The following is a 10,540-nucleotide window of genomic DNA, read 5'->3' as shown; positions in this document are numbered from 1 at the left end:
GCTGGATCCCCATCTGTTGAAACTTGGCCAGATAATCAGGTGTTTCTGGTTCAGTTTTCTTGATCCTCTTTGATGCCTCTTCAATGGTGCCTTGGGAACCTCCAGCTGAGCTGCTTGAGCCACTCTCAGTCTGTTCATCATCAGATACCACAGCCAGTTGTTTTCCTTTCTTCTTGGAACCAGAAGCAACCACCAATGCTTTCTCTTCATTCCTTGTCCTTTTTGGCGCTTGTTCACCTTTCCCTTGCTTTGTGCTTTTCTTGGTGCCTTGACCATTTCCTTTTGGCTGTGAAGATCCTGAGACCAAACTCTTATCCTTGGATGCAGTACCTTTCTTCTTGGCTAGAGAATTGGTTCTCTCAGTCATCTGCCAATAAATTTCTCAAAAACAAGATGAGCACAAGAACAAGTTCCACAAAAGTTATCTAAAATTTTGAAGAATTGTTGCAAAACTCAAGTTTTTAAGAACATGAACTAGTTTCTCAAGCCAAGCATCAGCCCATTAAATTCACAGCAATGCAAAAACAAGAATGCAAAGCAAAGACTCAGCAGGAAACAAGTTCATTTCTTTTCCAAGAAAACTCGATTTTTCATGAATTAATTTGCAACAATTTTCAAAACTCAAGAACAATGAATCACCAAGAAATTGCTCTGTTTTCTATGACTATCTAGAACCCTAGCATTTATAAAAATAATCCCAAGGTCTAAAACAACCTATTAAAATCGATTCCACATTTTAAAGTTCAAAAATCACCATTTAAGAACATGGAAAAAGATGAGTTTTAACAGAGTGAATACCTTGGGATTATGATGCAAATGAGTTCAAAATGCAAACAGGATGAGATTACCAACTCAAAAACGAGCTCAGAGCACTTTGAATCAACGAATTTGGTGAAGAAATGAGAGAGTTGTGATGAAAACAATGGAGAGAAATGGGGTAAAAGAGCAAACTCGTGTTTTTGGTGAGGAAGAGAGAGTGTGGGACTTGGCACAGCCTTTGGACTGGTGATCAATAGATCCACTTTGACCAGTCAAGGCTTTGACCTGTCCTTTTGTTGACCAGACTCCTTTTTCTTCCTTTTTGCGCCTTGGACCCGATCTTTCTCATCCCGCATGACCGACTTGGTGTATATTGCGAATATGTGTGCGACTTGGGAAGTGCTCAGACCATCCCGCATGACCAAGTCGCACACAAAGCTCTTCTGCACGGTCTTTTCTCTTCTCTCATTCTGCGACCTGGCCCAACCTTCAGCTGTCTCTCATGACCCAGTCGGTGTATTCAGCGAATGTTTCTGCGATCTGGTGCCTGGTGTGACTGTCTCGCACGCCCCGGTCGCAGAAAAACCTCCTTTGCACGACCTGAAACCTTCTCTCATGCTGCGACCTGGCTCCCTCTTTGAACCAACTCGCATTCCCAGGTCGGTGTGAAATGTGAACGTTCGTGCGACCTGGGAATGCGTTAGTCTTACCCGCAAGCCCATCTCGCACCCTTTTAACACTTAGACGCTACAGCTTCTGTTTTCTGGTCTGTGGCCTGGTCTCCTCTTGGTCTTTCCCGCACGCCTAAACCGGTGTAAAACGCGAGTATCCATGCGGCCTGGTCTTCTCTTCTGCCGAGCCGCACTCCCAACCCGCAGGTTTTGACACTTAAGCGTTTTTGGGTCCTTCTTTTGGTGTGCGGCCTGGGACTCTCTTGTATCGACTCGTAGGACCACCTCGGTGTAAATTGCGAGCATGAGTGTGGCCTGGTCTCTCTTGTGTTAATCCGCATGATGTCTCGCAGGATTTGCCCTTGAACGCCTTGGATTCTTTTCACCTGGTGTGCGGCCTGGTCTTCTCTTGGTTTTTCTCGCGCGCCCAACTCGGAGCAAATTGTGAGTTCTGCTGCGGCCTGGTTTCATGTGCGTCCACGTCACAGACCCAAGTCGCAGTCCTTACACTTAGCATTTTTTTGTGCTCAGATCTCTTTCTGCTAAGTGAATAACTCGCAGGCCTAAGTAGGTGTTAACGGCGAGTTCTGCTGCGGCCTGGTCTTTGGCTTGACCGAGCCGCACACCCAAGTAGCACACCGGCGTTCACCTGTTTCCATGCCTTAGACCTTCTTCTCAGCTTCCTCTCATGCTCCATTTCACTTTGTTCCTGAGTCATAACCTCTTAAAATCACCTGGAACCTGAGATCAACTCACAAAACCCATCAAAAGATCCTAAACACACAAAAGAAAGAAAAGAAATCAAAAGAACTATGTACAAGGATAAGCTTGGGGTGTCTCCCAAGAGCACTTTGTTTAAAGTCTCTAAGTTTAACTCTGAAAACCTGTTTAACAGGCTGGTGGTGGATCAAGAAGGGGAACTGATGTAGCCTCCTCCTTCCTTTGTGAAATGATATATTCATAAATTGCATCATTTAGTGTACATATTTAAGTCTAAATCATGTCTCATTTGAATACATTTTAGGTCTTTAAGCATTGTTTTAGGACTTAGGAGATTGCATTAGGTCCAATAGAGTTTTGCATGGTTTGGAGTGTTAAACAGGTGCTTTTGGAGCTTATTTGGAGTGGAGGATGTGATTCAGATGAAGAAATGGAGTTGAAATGATCAAAAATGGTGAAAAGGAGCAATTTTGGGTTTCTCGGCCAAATGTTGTACTGATGGCCGAAGATTCTCGGCCAAAATCCTTCACGCGGGTAGATCTCTCGGCCAAAAATCTCGAGTGCAGATACATCTCGGAAATCACGTTACCGGAAGGTCCTGCCGTCCGATTCAGCTGTCGAAATCTTCATAAACGTTGGAGATAATTGCGTCAAGATTTCAGAATAGTTGGAATCAAAGCATTTGGACCACGGATCTGAAAGATATGATAACCGGAAGACGAACAGGTCTCGCACTCATTCTGGAGAAACCCGATATGCCTCAAAGATTGCGAGGGACGATGCACTTCCAGACCGATTCAGCTTACAGTGCCTTCATCAAGATTCAAGATATTTGAGTCCTCTTTCCATAACGTTTGAGATCATTCAATTTAGAGCTATGAGCAATACGATAACGTTTCCGAAATGGACGCATGTCTAGAAGCCAATTTGGACCCGTGCAATGCACATCAAAGATCAATCCTTCAGGAAGCCTTCCATCCCTTTGAAGCACTTGCACTTTTCATCAACATTCTAGATAATTGAGCTGCCTTGCCACAGGAGTTTGAATCAAGCCATTTGGAGTAGTATTCCAGGAGTTATGATGCATCAAACGCGGAGTGCTCCAAGGAAATGAGAAATTATGCGACTTGGGTGTGCGACTTGATTAACTTGTACCCATGAATGTTCATACTCTGGAAACAAGTTGCGACTTTAGAGATGGGTGTAAGGAGTCTCTGAGAAAGGTAGAGACTTCCAGAATCAAATTTGACTAAGTCCACAATGCTGTGCGAGATAGACCTGCGAGTTGGACATGAAGGGGAACCATGTAGCACATGTGTTCGCAAATTACACCGACTTGGGCCTGCGACTTGGGACTAAAGATGACCAACTCGCACACATATTATTTCCAGAATGCGTCTTGGTTGTGCGAGTTGAAGAGAAGAAAGCCTGAACAGCACAATCACTCGCAGTTTACACCTAGATAGGCATGCGGCTGGGGCTGAAGGATTTAAGGTGCACAAGCCTGTTTCTATAGCTGTGCGACTTGGGCCTGCGACTTGGGAAGCACCTGACCATGTCGCACACTTGAGACATGACCCATTTGAAGCCGGGTCAGTACCCAGTTTTTCATGGGCTGACCCGGTCCAAGACCCTTAGTATAAATAGTTTTTTGGGAGAAAAACCCTAGATCTTACCTTTTTATCTTTCATTCTCTCTTTAGTTTCTTTTCCCCTTTTGTTAAAAACGAGTTTGTTGAGAGATATCTGAAGGATTTAATCAATCTAAAGCTGTTTCTTATCATCTCATCTTCTTATATTTGCTTTCTTATCATGCTTCTAATCATGATTAGGTGTGTTAATCATGATTAGTGAGTAGAGTTCTTTATAGTCTTTGGGCATGGTAGATTAGGGGATTTTGATGTTAAATCTTTGATGTCTAAGTCTTAATCCATAGTTTCCTTTCTTGTTTAGTGTTCTTAATGCTTGATTAGGCTAGAAATATTTAATCAAAGGTCTTAGGGAAATTCATGAACACAAGGTGTTTGATGATATTCCCCAAAGAACTAAGCAAGAGTTTTTCATGATTAGCCTATGAGAATGGATGTCTAATGTGATTAATTAGTTAATGGAACCTGTTTATAATGCTTTTGATTGCTAGTTTCCTAATGAGAGTTCGTTCTTGAATTTGGTAATTAACAAAGTGATTAGTGCCTTGAGAGAGGTCAAAAATAGAGTTCTAGACTTAAGGATGAGCACTTTTGTGAGTTTGTAGACATCATGGGTTATCATTAAACATCCCCAAATCAATTACCTTGCCCAAAGACTTGCTTATTGGTTGATATTTGAATTTTCGTCATTGACTTTTGTTGACCTCTTTTATTTTTGCTTTTTTATTTCTTTTTAATCTTGGTTGAGTTTTTGATTGCTTATTTTAATCATTTGTTCAGTAGTTAATCAAACCAAAACCCCTGATTTGCTTAGCTTAAGTAATTTCTTGTATTCTTGGTGTGTTAATCTTAATCTCTTTGGATTGATACCTTAATATTGCAATGACATGAGCATATTAAGGAATTGATTTAGACAAAAATTCCTTTATCATGAAACTAGGTAGTGCTTGATCCTTTGGCCATTGACCACAAACTCTTGACAATCCTTGCCCTCTAACACAACAGCTCCATATGGCCTGACCTCAAGAATCTTAAAGGGACCAGACCATCTAGACTTAAGTTTTCCAGGAAACAACTTAAGCCTAGAGTTGAACAGCAACACCAGATCACCTTCCTTGAACTCCGTTTTCAGAATCTTTTGATCATGTAGAGCTTTGGTCTTTTCTTTATACATCTTGGAGCTCTCAAAAGCCCCCAGCATGATCTCTTCAAGTTCATGGAGTTGAATGATCCTTTTCTCTTGAGCTGTTTTGATATCAAAGTTCAGCAACTCACAGCTCATAAAGCCTTGTACTCCAGCTCAACAGGAAGGTGGCAGCTCTTCCCATATAGCAGATTGAAAGGAGATGTCCCAATTGGAGTCTTAAAGGCTGTTCTATAAGCCCACAATGCATCATCCAGCCTTTTGCTCCAATCTTTTCTGCTTGAGCTAACAGTCGTCTCAAGAATGGCTTTAATCTGTCTATTAGACACTTCAACCTGACCACTAGTTTGAAGATGATAAGGAGTAGCTACCTTATGTTTCACTCCATGCTTCTTCAGCAATCCCTCCAAATTTTTGTTCACAAAGTGAGAACCTCCATCAGAAATAACAACCCTGGGTACTCCAAATCTTGGGAAGATTATGTTCTTGAACAACCTCACTACTACCTTGGAATCATTAGTAGGGGAAGCAATAGCCTCAACCCACTTGGATACATAGTCCACAGCAACTAGTATGTACTGATTCCCATAAGATGAGATTAAAGGCCCCATAAAGTCCACTCCCCAACAATCAAAGACTTCAACCTCTAGTATTGGATTTTGAGGCATCTCACTCCTCTTTGAAACAACCCCATAAAGTTCCCACGCCTCTGATAGGCATCACATGCTGAAACAACCCTCTGAGCGTCCTTGAACATAGTAGGCCACCAAAACCCACTCTGAAGAACCTTGGCCACAGTCTTGAATGCTCCCATGTGACCCCCAAAAGCTGATCCATGGCACTCTTGCAACACAGGTTGCATCTCCTCCTCAGCAAGACACCTTCTATACAGCTGATCTTTGTTTAGGACATACAGGTAGGTTTCATCCCAATGGTATCTTTCGACATCTGAAGAACTTCTTTCTGTGGTAAGCATCAAGTTCTGGTGGTTCCACTCCACAAGCAAGAAAGTTCACAATATCAGCAAACCAGGACATTCTCTTATCTTGGATGCTATCCACTTCCTCAAACTCCAAATAAGAGTTGAGCACCATCAATGATTCCTTAGGGAGAGAGTCATTAAGAGGGATTTCAGAGTCCACTCTTAACCTAGAGAGATGGGCTGCAGCTCCATTCTCTATACCCTTCTTGTCTTGTACTTCCATATCAAACTCCTGACGTAAGAGAACCCATCTTAATAGTCTAGGCTTGGCATCTTTCTTGGTCATTAGATACCTGAGGGCTACATGATCAGTATATACAATGACTTTTGATCCCACCAGGTAGCTTCTGAATTTATCAAATGCAAAGACTATTGCCAACATTTCCTTCTCTGTGGTAGCATACTTCTCCTGGGCAGAATCAAGGGTTCTGCTGGCATAGTAGATGACATGAAGTTTTCTGTCCTTCCTCTGGCCAAGCACAGCTCCAACTGCATAGTATGATGCATCAGTCATAACCTCAAAAGGAAGGGACCAGTCTGGAGCCTGGACAATGGGTGCACTGACTAATGCATCCTTGATCTTCTTGAAGGCTTCTTCAGACACAGCATCAAAGACAAAGTCAACCTCTTTATACAACAGCCTTGTCAAAGGTCTGGTTATTCTTGAGAAATCTTGGATGAATCTTCTGTAAAACCCTGCATGCCCACGGAAGCTCCTTATCCCTTTGAGTGAAGTGGGAGCTTGAAGATTCACCATCACTTCCACCTTTGCTCTGTCAACCTCTATGCCCTTCTCAGAGATCTTATGCATATCGGGAGCTTGAAGATTCACCATCACTTCCAAGTACAATCCCTTCCTGCACCATGAAGTGGCATTTCTCCCAATTTAACACCAGGTTATGCTGCACACATCTCTCAAGGACCTGTGACAGGTTAGAAAGACAATCAGAGAAGGAGGAGCCATAGACAGAAAAATCGTCCATGAACACCTCCACCTTCTCTTCAATGATGTCAGAGAATATATGCATCATGCAACGCTGGAATGTGGCAGGGGCGTTACAAAGACCAAAAGGCATGCGCCTGTATGCAAATGTACCATAAGGACAAGTAAATGTGGTATTCTCTTGGTCTCTTGGATCTATGGGGATTTGAAAGAATCCAGAGTAACCATCTAGAAAACAAAAGAAGGGATGGTTTGCAAGTCTCTCTAGCATTTGATCAATAAAAGGCAAAGGAAAATGATCTTTCCTAGAGGCTGCATTGAGCTTCCTATAATCTATACACATTCTGTGTCCAGTTATAGTTCTAGTAGCAATCAGCTCATCCTTCTTATATCTTATTACTGTCATTCCCCCCTTTTTGGGCACCACATGGACTGGTGAAACCCATCTAGAGTATGAGGTTGGATAAATTATCCCAGCCTCTAGGAGTTTGAGAATCTCTTTCTTCACTACCTCTTTTAAGTTGGGATTGAGGCGCCTTTGGTGCTCTATGAATGACATAGACTCTTCTTCTAAGTGAATCCTATGAGTGCATAGGGAGGGTGAGATACCCTTAATGTCATCCAGAGAGTAGCCAATGGCTCCCCTATGTTTCCTCAACTCTCCTAACAACCTATGCTCTTGGTCCTCTAACAGCATATCATTGATAATGACAGGATAAGACTCATTGAGACCTAAGAAAGCATACCTGAGCCCCTTGGGAAGAGGTTTGAGTTCCAGCTGAGGTGCTTTAGACCCAATCAGCACTAAAGCTGTCTTGCTCACACGGCCCAGCATGCTCCTTGACCTTAGAACCCACGGCCATGACGGCTTGAACTGCTCTTTGGCTTGTGTTTGAGCTTCTGATATCCAAGACCTCGGTGCCACTTTGTTCCAGTTCCAAAAACCTTGTCTCAGGCCCAAGTTCTCTTGCATTGTGCAAATACAGCTTGTACCCTTCACTTTCTTTTGCTAAGAACCCATGGTCTCCTTGTTCTTAAGTTAAAGCAGCTTGAAGAGGGTCATCAGTATTCAGTTCCTCAAGCAACTCATCAGCCAGCTGATCCATTGTCTCTACATAGAAGCATTGTCCTTCTATGGTGGGCTTCTTCATCATCTCAATAACATCAAACTTAAGCCTCTCAGACCCAAGTTGAAGCTCTATGATGCCACCTCTCACATCAATAATTGCTCCTGCTGTGGCCAAGAATGGCCTGCCCAAAATAAGAGGATCAACTGGATCCTCATCCATTTCTAGCACAACAAAATCAGTAGGAACCTCAAAACCACCTATCTTGATAGGCAGATCTTCCAACATCCCAACAGGTAACCTAACTGATCTGTCTGCAAGGAAAAGAGAGATCCTAGCAGGTTTGAACACTCTAAAGCCAAGCTTCTTTACTATGGAGAATGGCATCAAGCTGACAGATGCTCCCAGATCACAAAGGCACCCAGAAAATAGCAGAGGCCCTATGGCACAAGGGAGTGTGAAACTCCCTGGATCAGTCAACTTTCTTGGAATGGACTTTCTCTGAATGATAGCACTGCATTCATGCCTCAATCACCATACCTTGAAGTTCTTTAGTCTTGTTCAGAATGGCATCTTTCAAAAACTTACCCATCTTTGGCATCATTAAAAATGCATCAATGAGAGGCATTGTGAGTGGTGTCTCATTGAGAGCCTTCTCGAATACAGCTCTTGCTTTTTCAACAAGCTGCTTCTGAAATCTCCCTGAAAATGGGAGCTTGGGTTGGTGTGGAGGTGGTGGAACATATAACTTCTCTGGTTCAGGTTCTTTTTCTACCTCTTTACCCTTTTCTTTCCTTGATCTTTCAGCAACTTGATCATCCTTTAAGGCTGCATCCCCCTCAGTTTGATCATTGTCCTCAATGATCACATTGTTGTGCTCAATACCAGGTAGCTCTTTGCCATTTCTCAATGTAATAGCTTTAGCATACTCTTTGGGGTTGGGTTCAGGCTTACCAAGTAGTTGGCATTGGTTTCTTGAGCTAGATGCCTGATTTTGCTTCAATTCCTTGATATCCTGCTGCATGGATGCATACTGGCTTGCAAACACTTGTTGACCCTGAAGCAGCTGTTGCAAAATCCCAACCATATCTGAGCCCATCTGTGGCTGCTGGTGAACAGGTGCTGACTGAAACTGGTGCTGAACCGGCGCCTGCGGCTGGAACTGTGGTGGATCAAACCCTGGTGGTTCCTTTGGCTGCTGCTGTGAACTGAAACCAGAACCCTGAAATGGTTGCTGTTGCTGACTGAAACCCTGATTCTGAGAAAACTGATTCTTTGGTTGAAAAGACCCTTGAAAGTTGTTCTTGGGAACAAAATTCTGTGGAGCTTGAGAAGTAGGGTAGACTTGGTCTTGTGGGTTTGCTACATTGGGATTCCTGTAAGAGAGGTTCTGATTGGCATTGGCATACTGATACCTTTGGAACCTCTGATTCCCAATATAGTTTAGCTCTTCCTGAGTAAGACCCTCTTCACTGATGTTCTCAAAGCATTGAGAAGGTTCCTCATACTCTCCTACAAAGTGCATTGGTTTTTGAGTTGCCAATAACACTTTGTCCAGCTTGCTTTCAAGTTTTTTAAAGTCCTTGTCATACCTTTAATCCCTACTTGAACTCTCACTCCTATTGGCTCTATCAAAGTCTTCTCCATATGTATCATTGCTCATTGCTAAGTTCTCAACCAGCTCTAAAGCAGCATGAATCTCTTTTCCCAGAAAGTTTCCATTGGAGGCAGTATCCAGCTGGTTCCTAATCTTGGGAAGAGCCCCTCTATAAAGTGTGCTGATAAGAGAAGCCTCACTAAACCCATGGTGTGGGCACTGGTTGGTGTAGCTCCTGAATCTATCATATGCTTCACCAAAACTCTCATTGCTATGTTGAGTGAAGCTAGAGATTTGGTTTCTCAGTTTAGCTGTTCTGGAGGTTGAGAAGAACTTAGACAGAAATGCCTGCTTGCATTGCTCACAGGTCTGAATGGATCCTCTTGGGAGGTTTTTCTCCCATTGGTGAGCTTTGTCACCAAGACTGAAGGGGAATAATCTGAGCTTGAAGCTATCCTCAGATACTCCATTTATCTTTGTCAAATCACAAACCTTATCAAATTGATCCAAGTGTTCCAAGGGATCTTCCATTGCTAATCCATTGAAATTGGAGTTTTGGACCATATTCAATAAGGATGCCTTCAGTTCAAAATTGTTGTTTTGCACAGGTGGTGCTTGAATTCCAGCTCCATACTGATGAGCATTGGCCCTGTCATTCTCTTCAACATAGACCTGTGGCTGCTCATATCTCCTTTGTTGGTGTTGGAAGGGCTGATGGTGGTGCACCTGTTGTCTTTGCTGTACATTGGCCTGATCCCTCTGCTGATGAGCTGGAGCTTGTCCCTGGTGGACATAAGCTTGCTATTGATGCTCCTGTTCCTGCTGAACATTACCCTGATGGAACACTTGACCAGCTCTATTACCAGCTGCATTACCAGCTCCATTACCCTGCTGCACCTGAGCCTGTTGCTCCTGAGCCGGTTGCTCAATGTCAACTACATGCTGTCTTTGATCTTCCATATCAGCCTGATCAGTCTGTCTTCCACGCCTATCCCTTCTCCTTTGTGGA

General features: G+C 43.2%; 1 non-coding gene across 1 annotated transcript; it reads left to right on the top strand.

The window, feature by feature from the left end:
* Positions 1-9,733: 9,733 nt before the first annotated feature.
* LOC112083625 lies at positions 9,734-9,840 on the top strand. The gene has a single exon (XR_002897761.1). It is a non-coding gene; the product is annotated as a small nucleolar RNA R71 (small nucleolar RNA).
* Positions 9,841-10,540: the final 700 nt, after the last annotated feature.

The sequence above is a fragment of the Eutrema salsugineum genome, unplaced genomic scaffold, assembly GCF_000478725.1.
Source record: "Eutrema salsugineum unplaced genomic scaffold, Eutsalg1_0 scaffold_6, whole genome shotgun sequence".
NCBI lineage: Eukaryota > Viridiplantae > Streptophyta > Magnoliopsida > Brassicales > Brassicaceae > Eutrema > Eutrema salsugineum.
The sequence above is the reverse complement of the archived record's forward strand: the minus strand, read 5'-3'. Positions and strand labels throughout refer to the sequence as shown.